We start from the raw sequence: 21,565 nt of genomic DNA, 5'->3' as shown, positions 1-21,565 counted from the left end.
TTCAATATCAAGATTTAATATAAAATTGAGAATTCTAGAAAGTGCATTTCATACCCTTCCCGTGAGAAGCTTTTAGAATTGGCTTTAAGAAAAAACATAAATTTGGTTAAAACCTCCCACACCTTCCAAGATGTACTAAGCCCAATGTGAAATGTTAATATGCTATAATGTTATGATACATATTACTTCGGCTCACCATATCACAAGTTGGATGAGCCAGACTCAACTTTCTTTCCAGTTCTGTTCTTTCTTTACTGTGATCTAAGAATAAACAATAAAGGAACAGTCACAATCAGTTTCTCTTGTAATTTTTCATTGCCAGGGAGGTCTACAATGCATTGCAGGTCATTGTGTTGTTGTATTAAAGGACTTTCCATCGTCAATAGGGCTAACTACCCTTTGACATCATTTATTTCTCAAGCATATGGGTCATCACACATTTGGCTGGTGTGGAGGGAGAAACTCTATAACGTACAGTTACTTGCCCATTATTCTCTATGTAATCAAGATTTTGAGACAGCGGTGAAGGCATATCTGTAATTCCAAGAGAAATTTGTGTTGCCGGTTTATAGTTGATTTATGCCCCACTCTCACGCTTGAAAGTGTATTTTGCAGTATAAAATAGCTTTTAGCTGAGCTCAGAAAGTAAAGCTAATTTATACTGTCGTTGCAACAATATGTTTCACGGATTTAAGTAGAACTTGTGTCAGAACATGTAGTATTGAAGTAATGACTATACAGAGCTCAATGGAAAGACTTACAAATGGAAAGAATTCATTAAAAAAAAAAAATAATACAGGGTGGCCCGCCACTTTGAACCCCAGTTTCATCCTTTCATCATGTAACATCTGTATAAAGTATGGCAGGAGATTCACTGTTGACTGTGATTTTGTACTTACATTCTGTCCTGCACCAGTCTGAACTCTGCCTTATTTCACTTCTGGTTTACACCACAGTCATCTGTTTTCTGATGATTGTGTTCTGGGCTGCAGATGATAACGCTAGTTATGATGACCAGATGCCTTCTCCATTCACACTCCTCCCTTGCTTGTATAGTTAGTCTGGATGTCAAGGGAACAGTCCAAATACTTTCTGGACTGAAGCTCTGATATATCATAAAATAATTTTCTACTCAGCAGTTCTGGCTAGAAGTCTCATTTGGAGCTTTCTAGCATTTTCTGGACTTTTATTTTTTATCTTATGTCCCTTGCTTGTCTTCTAACTATCTGTTTGTCTATTAATACTGTACTGCATTGTTTGTGCCCTCTTGTTTGTGACCCATATTTGTATAACCATTCTTCTATGTTTGTACTGTTTTTGTCTCTGTTGTTTCACTTTGGCACATCTGCAACATCTACCAGTTGTCACCTACAGTTTAGAGTACTATAGGCAAGTATGTAGGGACACCTGGGTGGGTCTAGTTTTAGGGGTCTTTGTCTATGCCCCATTCACACAACTGTATGGGGGACGTATGTCCATCTGAAAGCTAGCAGCCGTACATACGTCCCCCTTTAACACATGGAGCGATACGGTGCCACACCGCTCTGTACATGTTAAAAAGATAGGAAATATCCTATCTTTCCCCGTGTTATGGCCCATATTCTGTGCATTTCTATGGAGAGAAGGGGAGTCACCCCTCCTCCTCCTCTCGATGACACTGAATGTATGCCCCCCCCCCCAACTATGGTCCTTAGGCAGCCTAAGAGTAATATTGATATGGCTATCACTGAAAATTCTCATGCCATCCCGATATACTTAAAGGAAACCTACCATTAAAATTGATGATGATAAACTAGGGGCCCTTACTCATAGATCCGGGCACCGCAACTGTGGTAGTCTTCCTATATTTGTTAGCCATGGCCACTTTCCTTCTAAAATCAATTTTTACAATTATGCTAATGAGCCTAAAAAGCTATGGTTGTGTCACAGAAGCCCTCTGTGCTCTGGCTTCTTAAGCTGTCACACTGTACAGAAGCACAACTCAGTCTCACCCTCCCGCTACACCTGTAACATTGGCAGCATTAAACAGTGAGCGCACAGTTGGAGGTGGAAGTGCTCCTTCTGAATATAACAACCTTTGAATCTGCAGCACAAAGTGGCTCTGATAACATGTCCATAGCCTTTTTGGGGTCATAAGCATAATTTGAAAAGTTGATTTTAGAAGGAAAGAGGTCATGGATAGCACATGTAAGAGAATTACCACAGTCATGGTGCCTGGATCGATGAGTAAATGCCCCTGGTGTATAATAATGGATTTTCATTGTAGATTTCCTTTAATTAATATTTTCTGCCTCTTCCTGCATCATGACCCTTTGAGGAAAATCTGACAATTTGGACTTCCCCAGGCCCCAGGCTTATCAGAATATTCCGAAAAGATAATAATTTCTGTTCTGCTCCTAGTAAAGACCTCCGACCACCTCCGACTGGAGGCCAATTTGGACCTGATAGCCTATATATAAAAGCTCTGTTCTTGGACACACCATTCAATTTTTTCTTATAGTACTTTAAACATTGATATTATTTTTTAACATAGTTAAAGGTGAATAGAACACATAGGGGGTCATTTACTAAGGGCCCGATTCGCGTTTTCCCGACGTGTTACCCGAATATTTCCGATTTGCGACGATTTTCCCTGAATTGCCCCTGGATTTTGGCGCACGTGATCGGATTGTGGCGCATTGGCGCCGGCATGCACGCGGCGGAAATCGGGGGGCGTGGCTGAACGAAAACCCGACGGATTCGGAAAAACCGCCGCATTTAAAAAAAAATGTGTTGCGGAGCTTGCACTTACCTTCACTCAGCCCGGCTCGGTGTATTCCAGTGCGTTCCGATGCTCTTCAGCGCAGCAGCATCACCTGGTGGACGGCGGAGGAACTACCTTAATTAATCCCGGCCGGACCCGAATCCAGCGCAGAGAACGCGCCGCTGGATCGCAAATGGGCCGAGTAAGTAAATCTGCCCCATAATGTAATTTTTTTTTCCAACAATATAAATGCCTGGGAAGTAGGGGGTTAAATGGAGGAGCTACTGGGAAGGCATGCGAAGCAAAAAAGGAATAAAAGAACCATCAAGGAATCTTCCATTGTTGACCTAAAGTGGCTGGTGAGACCGTTCTCCGGAACAGTATTTAAAGATCTATTGATGGAGTAGAGCACTTACATATTGTAATATTCTTGTTATTAACTGTAACCGGTGTAACCGGCTTCTGCCAAAAGAACAAAAGCACAAAAAATTGAAAAATGCACCTGCTGCAAAATGGTCCCAAAGGAGAATTTATCAAAATTCAAAGACGGATATCTATTTACACGACATATAGTAAGAATATAAAATCTAAAAACATAGAAACTTACAGAGCACATGTTGACATTAGAAGTCCCAGAATCATTGGAGATCATTTAAAACTTCCAGTCTACTTAACATATGTAATATTCATTGATTATTCGTCCAAACTCGCAATCACCAGTTGCAGAGCCTTAATTTGCAATGAATAGTGATAAATTGCTGTATTTAGAATTGCAATTTTCCAGGGAACGCCAGGAAGTTCACTTTTCTGCTCTCTTTGCATGTTTTATTCTCTCTAATATTGAAGCAATTAACACCTTTAAAGGCCATTCAAGTATTCTGGGTTGTATATAATTCACACAATCTCAAATTTACATGTTGAAACTGATGTAGAATGTGTGGGACTAGGCGAAAAGGCATAGCCTTTAGAGTACAGTGATTGTTACATTTTAAATTTCCTGTGGAAGTGTAATCCAAAACTTTATAAAACTGCATCTCACATAACCTGGCTCCCATATGATTAGTCCAGGTGAGGCATGGGGGAGGGTTGTTGGTCAGCTAGAGAAGCTTGTGTGCTGAGACTCACTTTCATCATGTATTCTTCCTCTACTTTACATTATCCCCCTCCTTTGCCTGCTCACTGCACATGACAGAAAATAGGTGGGGGTGGATGGGTTTGGAGGAGAAGATATTGGGACACCGGCACCTGCCAAAGACTCACCACATATTGGTGGCAGGGAGCCAGGTAATGTGAAATAAAGTTTTAAAAAGTACTGTAATGATTCAGAATGCAGAGTCAACTGGAGCCTGTCACCAACTAAAAATAATATTCTGTAAATGTTCCCCAATTCATTCATCATCCCTGATGCCTCCTTTATTGCTGTGTGCAGACTCTCTGTGCACTCCGTAGGATCTATGTTTCATGTCTCTGCACAGATAAATAGGTGGGACCTGCAGCAGGAAATTATGACTCATCCTGCTGCCTACCTCCCCACTCCCTGTGTCTGTGAGTGAGACGAACTGTAAGAAAAAAAGACACACTGAAAGCTGCCATTAGGATGACCTGAAGGAGTGAGAATCACAAAGCTTTTTATATGTGCATAGAGCAGCATTGGGAGATCAGGGAAAGGCTGAGGCAAAGACACAGGTACATATACATGCAGAGACATGTCTAATGGAAGAGATTTTTTAGAAAAATGGCCAACCCCTTTAAGTTAAAGCCAACACTGAATAACTGTAAGGAGTGGGTGGCTTGGAGAACGGGGAAGGACAGACAGGATTGTGAGCCCTAAACTGAGCCCCCCCCCCAAGCTGTTACCTGCCTACATACTGGTCCCCACCCTAAGTTGTGGGCAGTAACTGGGCCTCAGTCCCTCCCTAAGCCACAGTGCAGACTCAAAACAAGACTTACAAACAATCAACACAGAAAGCAAGGCCAGAGGTCTGGGTCTGGGTCACAAAGGCCAAAAGGGAAAGTCGATTTTGATGTCATACCCAGATTTTATTTTTCTGAAAAAAAAGTACAAAATGGCCGTCCAACTAAAAGGAAACATGTCAGCAGAAATTGAGCTAAAAAACCATTCCTAGTACTTTGTCATATAGATTTACATTTTTCAGATCATATTTCTTCCGTGGCCCAGTGTTGTGTCATCTAGAATATCAAGTTTGAAGTGAGAAGTAGATTGGATGTATAATGTCACAGAAACAGAAAATTTGTAGTATTGAAGTTATGCTCTCCTTGCCATAAACCAGACTTTGGGAGACTTAGTAATGTTCTTTGAAGTAGAGTCATTAAGTCATTAAGTACAATAAAAGTGGTATTCTGGGATGAGGAGAGCTTGACTTAAATGACTAGACTCTTCGCCTCTTTGACTTTATACATGAGTTTACATGTTATGTCAAAGTTGACTTTCTGAATTATCCCACCACACGGGGTGAGGAAAGAAATAAGATCTGGGAAGTGTTAAGCTGCCTTACAACATACTGCTATGTGAATATTAGGTCAAATTCTGATAACAGGATCTTTTTAAGTAGAACAATAGAACTAAGATTTTGCTTAAAGGGAACCTATCATCAGCAATTGGCTTAAAAAACCACTACCAGAATATTGTAAAGCAATATTCTAGTTTTGGTTTCTTTCATAACCCCATGTGTTGGCATTATCTAGACAATCAACTCTGAAGTGAGCCATAAATTGGTTGTATAAAGTCAAGGAGGAGGAGAGTTAAACACTGAAGTCAAGATAGAGAGCCCTGATCTCCTCCTCCTCTATCATAGAAATCATAAAGATCTGGTTAGTGATATCTTTGGATGCAGAACCATCAATTATAGTAAACGCAGCTTTCTGAAGAAGAGAGAGCTTGACTTCAGTGTTAAAATCTCCGCCTCCTTGACTTTATACAACCATTTCAAAGTAGATCTTCTAGATTATGCCACCACACTGGGTCATGAAAGAAACATTATCTGGAAGATGTGCCAGGTACTTAGCAATATACTACAAGTGGTTTATTAGATCAATTTCTGCTGACAGGTTCCCTTTAAATAACATATGGCCAATCACTGGAGTTGTTAGGCCATTGTGTGACATGACATTGCTTCGTAACTGGTCTTGTATACATAATATTCCTACAATACCCTACAATTCTTTCTAAAGCTCCGTCCAAGAGAGACATTCTTAGAGATAAAGCATATTTTTCTTCATTTATCAAAAATTTTATTCAAGTATTTAATTTTCTTGATCAATCTAACAGCTTGTAACTGAAAAGTAGAAAGTCAAAGAGAGAAAATGAAAAAAAAAAAAGAAACCTTCTAAAACATGAAAGCGGGAGGCTACAATCTACATGTTTAAATGAGATCAATTAGGTTAATGATGGATGGAGATAGGAAATTAATGATTTAAATGCAAAACAATTTAAAATGCTGCTTCATTGCTTGGAAAATCTCACGCTGGAAAATAATAGGACTGGATTTCGAAAGGTTAATTGTGTATTAATACCCTATGGATGGAGTTTTTCACAAGTTACCTAATAAAATACACTTTTAAGGATCAATTATTTTTTAATATTTGCATAATTATATCTATTTGAGTTCTATTTACATGTTAACCCTTGTGGTGATGAGGGCATGGACCTAATAATTCTGTTGTAGGATGAGGGTCGTGACTCCATCATCTGTGATGCAACACATGGACAATGTTCCAACCATCTTTCCACTTCTTATAGACCAGCAGGAGCAGAACTAAAGCCTTAGTGAAAATGTGAATTAAAACAAAAATGAGCTGAGACCAGTGTTTGGCTTTAGTGGTCACATGCCATACCCTATACCATGATCCATAATGATATGACATTATGAAAATTCTGCTCATCTCATTCTTCTCTATTTCATGCTACATATATAACACATATATATATATATATATATATATATATATATATATATATATATAAAAATACCTTGTTCATAGTCCGCTCAGCTCCTCCTGCTCTATAACATGCTGCCTGCAGATAGGACACAAAGTACAATTTGGCCAGCACTTTCTATTCCGTAACAGATATGACACTATATACAATCTACACAGCTCCTCCTGCTCTATACCATGCTGCCTGCAGATATGACATTACACACACTGGGGCACTCTTACTTACTCGTTCTTTGTAGTTCACATAAGGTGCATTGTCTGTCCATAATGAACTCTGTTGCGATTCACTAAGATCGTGAGCCCGATATCTTGCATGTGTCACTTCCTCACTCAGGTCCCCGGAGTTCACCTTCTTCTTCCTAACAGGAAGTCACATGACTGTGCCAGAAGACGCAAGCATGGCCTTCTGGCAGGTTCAGGCTTGCCCCTCTCCTGATTATATGTTAGTTTAGACATTATAGTCCAAGGACCAGAACAAAGCTTGTTATATCATATATAAAGGTATCTTATATGGAAACAATGTCAATCCATTTACCTTTGGATGGAATTCTTCTCCTGGAGATGACTCTCCTTCGCAGTGGACTGATGAGGCTTGCTGCTCCCTATCTTTATCTATTACATACTTTATTTCTTGTAACAGGTTAAAGGGCACTTGGCTGTCTGATATTGTGTTTCATTCAATCTGTTTCTTACATGGTCATGGTCATATGTGCTGCCTGTTGTTTCTCCCCTACTTTCTTGGTAACTCCAAGGAGAACTTGTTCTTCCCAGTCCATAGACAGTTGTGGATTAAAACATAGGTGGTTTGGGCGGTAGCCCGGGGCCCAAGCCTTCTAGGTAGCCAATGACCAATCAATCCACTCACCAAAGACTCTAAAGGGTCTTCACCCTCAAAATTCTAATATATATGTTCCTGCTTTATATTCAAATGTACACAAGAGCCATTTCAGGACCTTTGAAGGTGCTACAAAGGTCCTGAAGCCATAGATTAAAAACAGGCAGAAAGGACACCTCCTTCATAAGCTTGATTCTAGGATCATACATAGGATAGGAATATTCATACAGCCCTGGGCCCATAATGCCTTTATTTTATATAGTGCACATAGATTCTGCAGCGCTGCACAGAGCTTGTCAAATCAGTCCCACAATCTAATAAACCTACCAGTATGTTTTGGAGTGTGGGAGGAAACCAGAGGAAACCCATGCAAACACTGAGAGAGCATACAAATTCTTTGCAGATGTTGACCTGGATGGGACTTGAACACAGGACCCCAGCACTGCAAGGCTGTAGTGTTAACCACTGAGCCACCATGCAGCCCATGGCAGTCCTTATCCGCCCTTGTCCATAGATATTCTACGTAGAATATGTTCAGTTTCCCATGCACTATAAACACTCATATACTCCATGCTTATTGTCTATAAAAGTACTGCTCTACCAAAGTCCTGGAACCACAAGCTTTATTGTTTAGAAACTCAAGACTTCTAAAACTTGGCATTGCAAAATGTCTGCATGATAAAAATGCTGAAGGCGAACTGTGTCTGAATATATAATTTCCTGCTTTCACATATTTTGAAGCACTTTACAATGATTATTGTCACTCACATCAGTCTCTTACCCCCAGGGAACTCAAAGTCTAAATTCTCTGTTTACAACACACTGAGGCCATTTTTATAGAAAACCATATATTCAGCAGGGCATTACATCTGGTATTTAAAGAAAAGTAACCTATGTTTATGTTGGACTCTAAATATGGAAATCATTGCTGAGTGGTTGCACTCTCGTCCTTGTGCCGGTAGGAAGTTCTATGTAGGATGTTTTCTTTCTCCGACACTCCAAATAAGAAATTAAAGGATAACGAAAAGTTAATTGGCTTTCTGTGAAATTGTGATAAGAAATATCTAAGATAGGAAGATTAGATGGAGACGTGAGCCCTATCACTGACAGCGAGTGATGTCTTCGGGATTTTGTATTTAATAATGGGATAGTTTCATTTTGATTTATTAAGTCCAAGAGGCCAGAAATCAGTGGACACGTGTGTGTAAATGAACTCTGTTTTTTTTTTCTTTATATGACAATTTTAATTTTATATCAACTTTCTTCTCATAGGGGTAATTTATCTTTAGTCAGGACATTTGCTTGTTTTTTCTTGTTTTTTCTGACTTTTGGACTTTTTGACTTAGCTTATAAGTCTATAGGGTTTTGCGACTCTTTGTTCAAAAGTCTCAAACTGTTCTGCAACTTTTTCTAAAGTTTTTCCTACGTCTGGTCAGGACTGGATTTGTGACTTTTTAACCATGATTTTCCAAAAAATTGCGTAAAATACATTCACATCTGGGTTTTAAAGATATTTCATGCGCAACTATGAAGAGTTCTTGCACAGCTCACTTTACTAGGCCAGTGGAAAAGAAGCAAATTTAGGCACAAAAATATCAAATTTCACAAAAAAAGGTCCCAAAATAAGAGAAAATTCTAAGATAAATGACCCCCATAGTCCCTGTACATGTCATGTTAGAGACCTAGCTTATGTGACTCACTTTGGCTCTACCCTCTTCATAGAGCTACACTGTATCTGATATCTCGGCGAGCTTCCAATTGTCTTGCAAAACAGAGTTAAACTGAAATTTCAAAAGCAGATGAGGAAGGACAAAGTAAGTGGTGAAAGAACCATTTTTGTCTTGTAAGATATCTTGGAATTTAGCAGTAAGAGAAGAGATGAGCAAATCTATATGTTGGTTCATAGATTCTGTACAAATCTGCCATTTTTCAGGAATCAAATTGAAACTGAATCTGTTCTCTTACTTTGAACAAGATGGCGGCTAGCTACTGCTGTCATTTATCATTTAAAACTTAGGGAGGGGGCACTGGCGAAGGAAAATGACATGATTTGGAGTGACGATCCCTGGGTAAATGTCCGTGTGCTGGCCATTCAAATGCATAAAATTCATTTGTCAGTTTTGCCTCCTCATTTAAATAGTTAGCACCCACGATCAGTGCCAGCATTGATAGCAGGTATCAAAAAGAGGGAGATCGGTCCCAGGTCCTGATTTTGCTCAACACTTCTAGAGGAGGTTACACACTGATTTTGAGGACAATTAGAGTAGCATTGGTTCAAACCAAATTGCTTTGGATCCAAAGCTAAATTTTTGAAAAATTTTGCAAAGCTTTAGTCAAGTGAATTTGATGTAGGCTCCATGTTAGAAACATGTATTTAGGGGTACCATGTATTGGAACCCATCTGTAGCTGCTTTGGTTCAGAAATAGAAAAGTCTGTGGGGGTTAAGGAAATTATTTCGGTCCACTTCTTTCTTTTATATATTGGTGAACGGATATTATACAAAATGTACAGAAGTTGTATTTTTAGATTTTTCAGCTTACGGAGACACTTTTCAGAAGTAGAACTTTCACAAACCTTGTTACAAGGTTGATTACGTTTTTTCATTAAAATGTAAGTTACACCAGAACCGTCCTCATATTAATGATGAGACATTTTTTACGCACAGCTTTCTGTGCTATACAGTTGAAAAGGTAAAAGCTCACTGGGTGAAAAGCCTACAAATTAGTAGACTGCCTCGCAGTGCCATTGTTTAATATTCCACTATTGTTCTAAGCTTTCTCATTAGTGTTAATGTAAATTGTTTTCCACTTGCATTCACGCTTGTTATATGTGGCTGAACAAATGTATTTGAATTTACGTTTTTTCCCAAGTTCTAAAAATATTGCCCAATTACCAAGTGATGCACCGTCTTCCTCAAGTGCGAAGCAGTATTTACTCATTTAGTCTTGTGTAGTGAAATGCATCCAGCTCGTAGATTAGATGATGAAATACAATTTAGCGTTGGAGGCTTCTTCATTTGCACAAAATGATTTTTAATCAAAGGAAATAAATAATATGAGACTTAAAGACTAAACACCTCTTAAAGTTAATTTTCTTTAAGTGTACTTCTCAAGAGTTACCATATATTATCCAACAGGAAAGTCCAAAATTTATACTCTGAATTGCTTGATCTAAAAGTGTTCAAAGAACTCCCAAGAAAAATCTCTGCCCTGTTACTAAGGTAGGTCGGGGAGTTTTTACTTACATACAGCCATTGATGATCCACTGGGGAATTCTGGGAAATATGCAAATAATAATAATTAAAATAATAATTCCTTTAATTATATAGTGCACACAGATTACACAGCGCTGCACAGAGCTTGCCAAATCAATCCCTGTACCCAAGGGGCTCACAATCTGATCAACCTACCAGTATGATTTGGAGTGTGGGAGGAAACCATGCAGATGTTGATCTTAAAGGGACTTGAACCCAGGACGCCAGTGCTGCAAGGCTGTAGTGCTAACCACTGAGCCCCTGTGCTGCCCTAAATATGCTTTAGGTTGGGATAAAGAAAACTTTGCCTCTTAGCTAACTTGTAAGGTCCCCTTCAAGCATGACTTTTTAGGGAAGCTTAATGACATTATTTTGGAAAGTAGCCAACCCAGTATATGAATAAAACAACAAGTAGTTGTTACAAGGCCCGCTAATGTCCTAGAGACATAAATAATAATTTTATGCTTACCATCATTGGTCCTATATACCACTGAAATTTAGTTGTCAGCATTACAGAATCTGTGCTCTGTCCATAAATGGCGTCTGCTGGGGAGTCACATGACGCTCTCGTCCGGTGCTCTGCGCGTTCATGATTCCCCCTGCGGATGCTTTATTATACTTTTTGGCAGCGCAAGGACCGTGAGTGCCTCTGCCGCAGTTGTGAGTTACCCACCAGTGTATGCAACTGAAATTTGGGGGAGGGGGTGCCATCTGACCATCCATCTAATTCAGACTAAGCACGGGATTTCAAATTTTGCCGCAAGACAATGCACCAAGAAGAAGAAGATGAACTCTGTTGGAGCTGAGCAGGGAAGCAACACGTGCAGGATATAGGGCTCACGATCTTGATGAATCGTGGCAGGGTGAATTATGGTCGTAAATGTGCCCCAAAGTCTGGTAGAAGCTTGATAGATAATGAAAATCTTGACAGACATCTGTCCTCTTTATTATCTGATCCCATGAGCTGATGGTGGGCCCAGGAGTATATCATAGCATGGTGGTGCCAATGATGCTTGAGTAGATGAAGATCCACAAGCACTTGGATACAGAGCCACATGTGGATCCCTGGTCTTGAACAGAAATAACTGTGTTCCATGAGAAGACTACAGGACACAGCTAACATTTTATATTAGAATATCAAAGAAGCAAAAGAAAAGTTATAAAAACAAAATCTATTTTTAATATGTTTATGACTTTCAGAATGTGTGAAAGAACCAATTAGACATTTTACTGCTTTGAGTCACTATATTGACGAATATGAGTTGTCAGATCTTAGAGACGTTGACCATTTGAACCCATGTACTTTGAAAATTTCTCATGTTTTCATCTCATGAAACTTTTTCTTTCTGCAATCTTGGTCTAAACTCTAAAAAAAAACAAAAAAACAGAAAATGTATTTGCAGTAGACGCCATAAAAGGACATATGGTTTATCAAGTGACAGCCTGAACATCTGGATTATGTGTCATTTTCAGCAAATGCTTGATGAGAAAACTGAGCAACATATTTTCATGATCAGTCATTTAAAAAAATGAAGCACATTCAATAAGATGCAAAACAAACAGTTTTAGCAGAAGCATGTACAGTACCTTCTGGAGGCATGTGTGGCTGCTGGAAACGAGCCGCCGAAATCTTTTAATGCTTTCATGCTTGTCTGTCAAAAACAAGTTGCAAAAAATACATTTATTTAAAGACAAATAGGGATAATTACAATTTAATTTATGTTTAGCTTCCTGTTTTATTCTCCTACTCTTTCAGTTTTTATGTGGAAGTTATCACGTTTGCTCTTTGCAGATATTTGCTGCTTATATTAATTAAAACAGTAAATGGAAGAATATTTACAGTTACGGTATTTACTCAGGGTTTCTTAACAAGATTTGCCTTGAGATGTAGTAGTAAATTAGAAATGAAAAATTAAAATTTTACTGTGTTTTTATGACAGTTTTGTGCTAGACTGTTACCTTAACTAAGATGAATCGAAACTCTCTGGCTGTAATCGCACCACCAAGCAGATTCTCAACCATGAATTAAGAATATTTACAGCTATTTTCTGAAGGTTTCTTCTAAAGATTTGTCTACAGATTCAGTAACAATATTAAATTGGAAAATCCAAAATTCAAATGTTACAATAATTTTTGTGACAGTTTTGTGCTTGACTGTTACCTTAAAGGGGTCTGCCCACAATAAAATTCTCACATTTCAATCCCCTAGTGATGTTTACACAATAAACATCATTTTTAACTCCTTGCTTTATAATTTTACTCAGTTTTATTGCTGTTTAGCTCCTATTACACAGTGATGGTCAATGTTAAGCCCCTTCTACACTGGCGTTTTTCACGCGCGAGTTCTGCGCGTGCATTTGACGCACAGAACTTGCATTGCACTCTGTCCCATTGTATTCAATGGGTCTTTCTTCATTAGCGTTGTTTTTCACGTGCGTGCTTGCGTTCGTTTGCACGCGCGTCAAAATCGCAGCATGCTCTATTTTTCCGTTTCACACGCATTTTTCACGCCCCATTCAAGTCTATGGAGACGCATAAAAAACGCATTGCACTCGCAAACATTGCAAGTGCAATGCGAGTGCAATGCGTTTTAAACGTAAGGGTTGCTAGGTGACCAGAATAACAGTATTTCCCCTGCTCGCGAACGATCATTTAATTAAAAAAACACAATGAAGAACAGTGAAGAATAGAATAAAAACAGTGAACACAGTGAACACAGTGAACACAGGATCATTTAAGAGAAAAACACAGTGCAGAACACAGTGCAGAATAGATTACAGATGTTCGGCACATCTGCTTACTTGTCGGGAGATACGCGGGGAACGGTGCGAACAAAATAGCATGTGAAGAACAATATATATGTGTGAAGAACACATTGCAGATGTATTTAAACATCTGCAATTTGTTCTTCACACACATATATATTGTTCTTCACATGCTATTTTGGGCGCACCGTTCCGCGCGTCTCTCCCGACAAGTAAGCAGATGTGCCGAACATCTGTAATCTATTCTGCACTGTGTTCTGCACTGTGTTTTTCTCTTAAATGATCCTGTGTTCACTGTGTTCACTGTGTTCACTGTTTTTATTCTATTCTTCACTGTTCTTCACATCTGCTAACTTGTCGGGAGATAATATACACAGGGAACAGTGAAGAATAGATTGTAGATGTTTGCAAATTATCAGAAGACATTATTTTTCAATTAAATAACACATTTTAATCCCAAACCATGGTCCCTTTGAAAAATGCTCGATTCTCCCATTGACTCGCGCGTGAAAAATGCGCCGAAAACGCGAAAAAAACGCTAACAACACGCGCGTGAAAAACGCAAAAACGCTAATTACTCCAAGGAAAAATGGAACAAAAACGCAGCCAAAAACGTCAGTTTTTCACGCATTGCACCCTGACGTGAAACGCAACGCTAGTGTGGAAGAGGCCTTAGATTCCAAAGTGTGGGTGGCGACTCTCTAAGCAGACACTTCATGATCCCTCTAGTGCTATGAGATGCTGTGTGCTGACAATAGGGTTAGATTTAAAATTCCAAGAGGAAACTCCAGCATTCCAAACAAAAAAGTATATTAAAAGTCCATTCCTTTATTAGAAAAATTAATATAAAACATGTACATGTTGTTAAAAATAAAATGACGCATTTAGGACTTTCGTAGTCCTTAGTCGTAGTATACAATAACATGACAAGTACAATAACAAGAACAGTAGATCAGGAGAACAGAGATCGGTAGTACAGTTTACAGAATTATTCTTGCTATTCCATTATTTTTTAATGATTACCTATCCTAGATCATTTGTATGAGGTCAATGGGGGTTGAAAGTGGATTCATACCTTATGGACAGGACAGTGTGAAAAGGCTTGAGATCCTGAAAAAAAAATATATGGAAAATCAGACATAAATATAATTAGCAAATTTGCATAATATCTTGAAACATTTTACATATAAAAAATATACATATATTTCTTATTATTTCTTAATATACATAATATTTCTTGTTTGTAAAATGATATTGCTTTATTATGCAAGATATATTTATCTCTGATTTTCCCAAATGGTCTCTTCAAATGACAGTCAGTATAATAAAAGTTGTCACCCGTTAATGTATAAATAAAATTTTATTGAATAAACCTCTCAATCATAACAGTAAATGCTTAAAACAAAATCCACAGTTACAAATTATTCTGCACAGCAGAGTTTCAAACTTTTTATAGGTTGTAAAGAACTGAAAATGGTCATGTGTTGCATTTGCAGCATTAGGAGGTCACATTCATTGAAATCAAAAGCTGTTTCAATCCAAAACACCCTAACAGGCCAAGTTACACATAACAAAGGACCCTTTTTTGATCATCATCATCATCACAATACTTGCATCCATTGTTTTTGGAGAGTTTCTGCTTGAATTTTTTTGCATTGTGTCAGAATCGCCTCCTAGAGCTGCTGTTTAGATCTGAACGGCCTCCCACCCTCATAGATGTTTTGCTTGATAATACTCCAAAGGTTCTCTATAGGGTAAAGTTCAGGGGAAGATGAGATGAGATTCTCTCCTGTTATAACCTTACCAGCCAATAACACAGAGGTATCTGTGTAGCGTGATATAGTGCATTGTACTGCATGAACCTGATTTTTCTCTGGATTCTTCTTTCTGTACACTCTATATACTCTGCCAAATTAATGTTTACACTTCAGGAACCCTTAATGGACCAACCAGCTTTCTCCCCATGATTCGAGTCCAAAACATGACTTGGCCACCTCCTTGCTAACGTTGCACCCTTGTTGGGACATGGTGGCAACCATCCACTACTCTATCCATCTGGACCATCCAGGGTTGAACAACACTTATCAGTAAACAAGACTGTTTGAAAATTAGTCTTTGTGTGTCTGGGTCCATTGCTCCAGTTTCTGCTTGTGAGCACTGGTTAGGGCAGTGATGGGCAACCTTTTGAGCTTGGTGTGTCAAAATTCGCCAAAAAACCGAGCATAACTCGGGTGGTGTGTCACCTTGACAAAAAAACATAATTTTGTGATATTTATAGTTTTAAATAACAAATATGTATAATTATTTAACTTCTAGGGTACTTTAATCCTAGGTTGTCTGATTGATCCTACCATGTACTGCCATACTACATCTATTTATTACAATGTGCTGGACAATTTCTCAGCCTCCCGGCTACTGCACCTGGCTGTGTAGGAGCAGAGGATGAAACTTAACTCTCCGGCGGCCGCGTGTCACTGAAAATGGCTATGCGTGTCAGCACTGACACGCGTGTCATAGGTTGGCCATCACTGGGTTAGGGTGACCGAATAGTAGGTTTATGCACCACTTTAAGCTTCTCGGAACTCCAGAGGCACCAGCAGCAGTAAATATCAGTTTTCTGGTTTGTAATGGCATTTTATCAGCTGCTGCCATACAGAAATGATGCAAATTCAACAATTGACCATTTTCAGTTCTTTACAATTAAAAGTTTTAAAACGTTGGAAATGTGCACTTTGAGTTTTTTTTTACATTTTGAAGAATATACTGTTATCATTAGAATGTTTGTTAAATAAAATCTGATTTATACTCTAACGGGTGATGATTTTTATTATACTGTCATTTTCATTGATCGTATAGGAAAATCAGAAATAAATATCATTTGCATAATAATTAGGAATGTGGTGTACATGGATCAAAGAAGAGGAGATGGAGAGAGGAAGAATTATGATATGTTTGATTGTTTGTGCAGTTTCTATAGAGTAGATATTTATAGCAGAGACTCTTCGGTATGACATACAGCATATGACTACTCCATCAATATTCAATCATATCCTATAAATGCACTGACCAAAGCTGCCCCATGGCTGTCCCTTAGGGAATGTTCTAACTACAGGTATATTAGAAAGTTACAGTACATGTATTACTCTTTCACCTTTGGAGACTGTACACTGGTTAAAATAATTCACTTGATTATGCATGCAAATGACAAGCAAAAAAAAGGAAAATATTGCCTTCTGGGACTATCGGCTCTGAGTCTTTCTAGATACTTAACAATTAAGAAAGCATCATCATACTGAACGGTGTAAATGGAGCTTTATAACAGTGCAGTATTGTTCCAAGATGGCTGTAAATGTTCTTCTACCATTGCTTTCTATGGAAGTTTTACAGCGGCAAGAGCAATTTATATAAGGAAGTGCATTCATGCAAACAGGGAGGATTTTACATCATTTGTAATAGAAGTCAGTGCAAGGATCTCTATTGTCAAGTTTTAGCCAGAATTTTAGACAGATGTGTGCACCACCCTAAACTTAGCTTGAAACAAATGTAATACAATATAATAAATAATAATGATTCCTTAATTTATATAGCGCACACAGATTATGCAGCACTGCACAGAGCTTGCCAAATCGTTCCCTGTCCCCAATGGGGCTCACAATCTAATCAACCTACCAGTATGTTTTGGAGTGTGGGAGGAAACCAGAGGACCCGGAGGAAACCCACTCAAACACGGAGAGAACATAAAAACTCTTTGCAGATGCTGACCGTGGGACTTGAACCCAGGGCCCCAGCGTAATGCTAACCACAATATCACAAAATTCTTGTAAGACTACATTCACATTTCATTTTACCCAGAGTTTTAATGATACATTGGGTGGATTTCAGAAGTGGAATGGATGGCTAGGACGTATCATGCTATATGCTCATATAGTGGTATATATCCTCTGATTCTACCTCCTCCCCCTAAATGCAGGAGGGGAAGAAGTGAACCAGTCATTGGCTGCTAACGGGGTTCATGCACATAAGTAGGCTGCTCCAAAAGCATACACTCAACTGAGGTGGAGATAGATGCAATACTGTTGCATCCATCCCCGGTAAGTGTATGTGTTGCTCAATAGAAAGAAGCAGGATGGAAAGATGTAGCTTACTATAACTTTACAGCATGAATTTCTGGCAGGATCTGATTTATACTGGTCAGACATAGGCAAATTAGATGCCGCACCTGCCACTATGTCTATGAGAGCTTTCCCTCTGGGTTACTATGGGCTTACTATTAGTAGTGGGGTGTAAACATCTTGTCTAAGTTTTTTTATACTGTACATAAGTTCTGAGATGAAAATGATATTGTTAATTAAAATTATAAAATTAATAAAAATGGAAAAAAGAAAACTGATCAATACCTGTATACAAACATAAAGTTATACAAGCATTAAAAAAGTTATCTAAATATCTACATAGAGTTTAAAATTGCACCAAAAAGCCCATTTGCTTAAATCTTTTTTTTCTTACAGTTTTATTAGAGTAGAGTTCAGTTCCGGCAAAGCTTGATTATGTGATGCAGGGGGGCTCCACTTCACAGCTTACCACCTGGATCCACTTACCCTTGTTAGTGCATGGAAAAATATAGACTCAGCAGGACGCATTCAAGCAGTTTTAGAGGAAGAAATTTAATATATTCTCCAAGTAAGTAGTGATAAGTGTTTTGGAACATTGCGCTGTCCATTGCCGTCTCCAGGACAAATCAGCTGAGAAACATTATAGCAGGAAGACATTGTCATTAGAATAAACATTAAAGATAAGATAATTTCTATTTTCCTTTATGTAGTACATTCCCTCTGAGATGCAATCTGCTCGTATTATTAGAAGCTACAGATTGTAATGCTCTACATACATTTAGAAACAGTCACAGAATCACAAGTATAAAGTAAAAATAAAAAGTGTATCAGTACCCATATAATGACGGAGCTGCACAATTTGTCAGATGTTGCAGCGCTTGGTCCTGGTAAATTGATAACTATATTTTCTAAAAAAAAATCAAAATACCAACTACTTTAGTTTGCTTGATTTTTTGGCTGATTAATGGAATTCCACATCTATATTAAAAAAAGAATAAAACCTAGGTCCCCATATACTTTGATATCACTTTTGTCTGACAGCTATTCCTCCTGATTTACAATTTTCAGCTGAGCATACATGTCTGCTTAGTAGAGAGTATGGAGGGGTGGAGGGGTAGAATCTCTGGTGGGTGGCACCTAAAGGTTTAGGGCATGAAATACAACATACCTGTACTTCTATCCCCCAAAATCCTCCGGTGCTGGGCCGGTTTTAGACAAAGTGTAGCCCTGGGCCAAACTAAAAGTGGGGCCCCGAAATAAAACTTTTTAATGAACAGACACAGTCAGTAAGAGGCTCATTTAGCTCTGCGCATTAATAACACTTTGTAGTTTACAAGCAGTAGTAGGTAAGTATCTGTAATATAGGACTGTAGGAGAATTGTATAGGAGATAGACAGATAATAGGCAGGTTGATGATAGAAGATAAACATGAAAGATGATATAGATTTATAGATTCAGAAATATAAGGTCGATTATATATAGATAGCTAGATAGATGATAGAAGATAGATAGATATATGAGAGATAGATTTATACAGTAGAAGAGAGATAGAAGGTCAATTGATGGATAGATAATACATAGGAGATAGATACGTAGATAGAAGATTTATAAATAAATAGACAAAACGCCAAGGGGTATTAAAAAGCAGTACATCCTCTGCCCATAAAAGTCCACATGCCCCTTCAGGACAGGGCCAGTTTGCTGCCCGCTAATGCTGGTCCGGCTCTGGTGCTAAGTCAGGAAGCATTCATACGTGAGATCTTAAATCCCCTAAGTGCTTACATCAACTGTTTGTTCTGATCTACATAAATCTCTAAGGTGTGTTGGGGTGCAGTGCCATAAATGGGTAGTCAGGCGTTCTCAGGTGTTAGTAGTTAGTCAGAGCTGCACGTTTAATACAGTGACTCGGCAGAATTCTGTTGTGCACTGTATGTTAATGGTGCACCTAAAAAAGTTTGTGCACACTTCCTCAGCAGTGCAGATGGCAATAGATATTGAAGATCGGGCGCCAGTTTTCAATAATCTGCCTACTAGTGATAAATCTGTATCTATATGTTAATCTGCCACCAGTTTAGGATTTTTACATGTTCATCCAAGAGGACAGGTAAGGTAAAGCACACCCATAGGTTCAAGAAAACCCAGTTCTCTCTATATACAGAGCCTTTTAAAAACATAACCCATGGGTATTTATCAAAGAAGGATTTTAGAGGTCTAAATATTATCCATGTCCCTTAGTTTTGGGTGTAAAAATCCTACACCATGATGCACCCAATTTAAAGCAACTCAATGGTTGTTTTTTATGTTGAGCCAATGTTGAGTATCTCTCCCTTTTAGTCTATAATTCTTTACATAAATACAACATTTGATGGTTAAATATGCAGGAAAGAAATGCAAGAAAACAACAACTCCTCTATTTCTGTATTTCACACTGAGTAGAAGAGTTTCTGTCAGTTCAAATTAAGATCTGGAAATATAATATATCATCTTACACCTAGAACTAAGTTTGCCAGGTTGACTATTTCACTAAATATTTTGGGAAAAGTTTTTGTCATGTAGTCTTCAGTTTCTTCTAAGTAGCTCATGAGTCTCCGCATTACATGTTCTCTTCAATGTCTAATTAGGGAAATGTTCCGATGGTTGATGTATCAGGCACAGTCTCAGACAATTAAATCCGCAGGTGGCTGAACACTAAGGATGTTGTCATTTAAAGGCCACGTCTGTTAACATTAGGGGAATTATTGCTCTTTCATTTAGACATATTTCTCTATCAATTTACAACATGTTTTTAGAAGGCACAAGCAAAATTTGCTCAGTAGATTACCATACAATTTCAATAATGAATTCAAATTATTTCTAAACACGATTGAAAATGAAAGAGAAGCTTCTCTTTATATCGAATCAAAATAAGAAGAGCAAAACAACGGCTCAGTCACTGTACATCTGAAGTCCTTCAATAGCTTTCCTCTTGGCTCTTCGTATCCTAGGATGATCTCTAAAGGGGTCTAAAGAGCAACTTTTAATGCTCCGTTCATTCACTTTGGGCAAGTTTCTGGTTTCCTCTTTTGCTAACACCACAATACATTGGGAGACAAGAGTCATCCAACAGGAAGTATGGGGAACCAATTGTGGTCCCATAGCGGCTTCATAGTCTTAAGTAGTACTCAGATATGGTAACATCTACAGATACATGTTAACATCCAAAGATGTGCAAAATTCGGCTGAGCATTTGAGAAATTTAACTTCCAACTAGGGTTGACTTTTCATTCAGTTCTCTTCTTAACGTCTTCCCTATAATCCTACTAGTCGTAGGAATTCATTTGGTATCTTTGCAGCTTTACAGGAACAGAAAAAGTCCTAGGAAGCAGGTACTTTGATGTCATTTTTGTCCAAGCTCCCCATTATTGTTCTAGATATAGAGGGCTAACCCCTGCTCTGCACTTGCATTTATTAAAATTAATACTTATAGGTTTTTTTTTTTTTTTTTAACAAAACATAAAAAAAATCATAAAACTATAGATGTCAATTAGGGAAGGACTAACTATCATTGGCATATTGAGCATAATGGACAACTAGGAATTGAATGGAATTAGCTGTATTGACTACTGAGTTTTGATGAAGACTGGTGACGTCTCCCATGCTATCTGACTTACAGTTGCAGTAGTTAGCAGTATAATATGTCTTACAACACACAATTATACCTTTATTTTGTGCAAGGATGAAGTTTTTTTTACATAAAACAGATGCTTTTGGGGCAAAATGCATGTACCCTCTAACCTTTTAGAATGTCTTGCCTAAGTCAATTCTTCAGCCATACCTTCTTTCTCCCTGTTTGAGGAGTACAATAGGCTATTTAGCCATACATTCCTGCTGCTTTCTTGTCATTATGTTTTCAATTCATA

The 21,565-nt window shown here is 38.3% G+C and overlaps 1 protein-coding gene and 1 long non-coding RNA gene across 4 annotated transcripts in view; one reads left to right on the top strand and one right to left on the bottom strand.

Moving 5' to 3' along the window:
* Positions 1-21,565, top strand: part of CADM2 (cell adhesion molecule 2) — a 1,001,095-nt gene that overhangs the window by 868,127 nt on the left and 111,403 nt on the right. The gene's annotated exons all lie outside the window — the stretch shown is intronic.
* LOC140119473 (uncharacterized) lies at positions 12,045-14,666 on the bottom strand. The gene is made up of 3 exons (XR_011853373.1): positions 14,630-14,666; positions 12,377-12,441; positions 12,045-12,155 (listed from the first exon to the last, which is right to left on the bottom strand). It is a non-coding gene; the product is annotated as an uncharacterized lncRNA (long non-coding RNA).

Source organism: Engystomops pustulosus, chromosome 2 (assembly GCF_040894005.1).
Source record: "Engystomops pustulosus chromosome 2, aEngPut4.maternal, whole genome shotgun sequence".
NCBI lineage: Eukaryota > Metazoa > Chordata > Amphibia > Anura > Leptodactylidae > Engystomops > Engystomops pustulosus.
The sequence above is the reverse complement of the archived record's forward strand: the minus strand, read 5'-3'. Positions and strand labels throughout refer to the sequence as shown.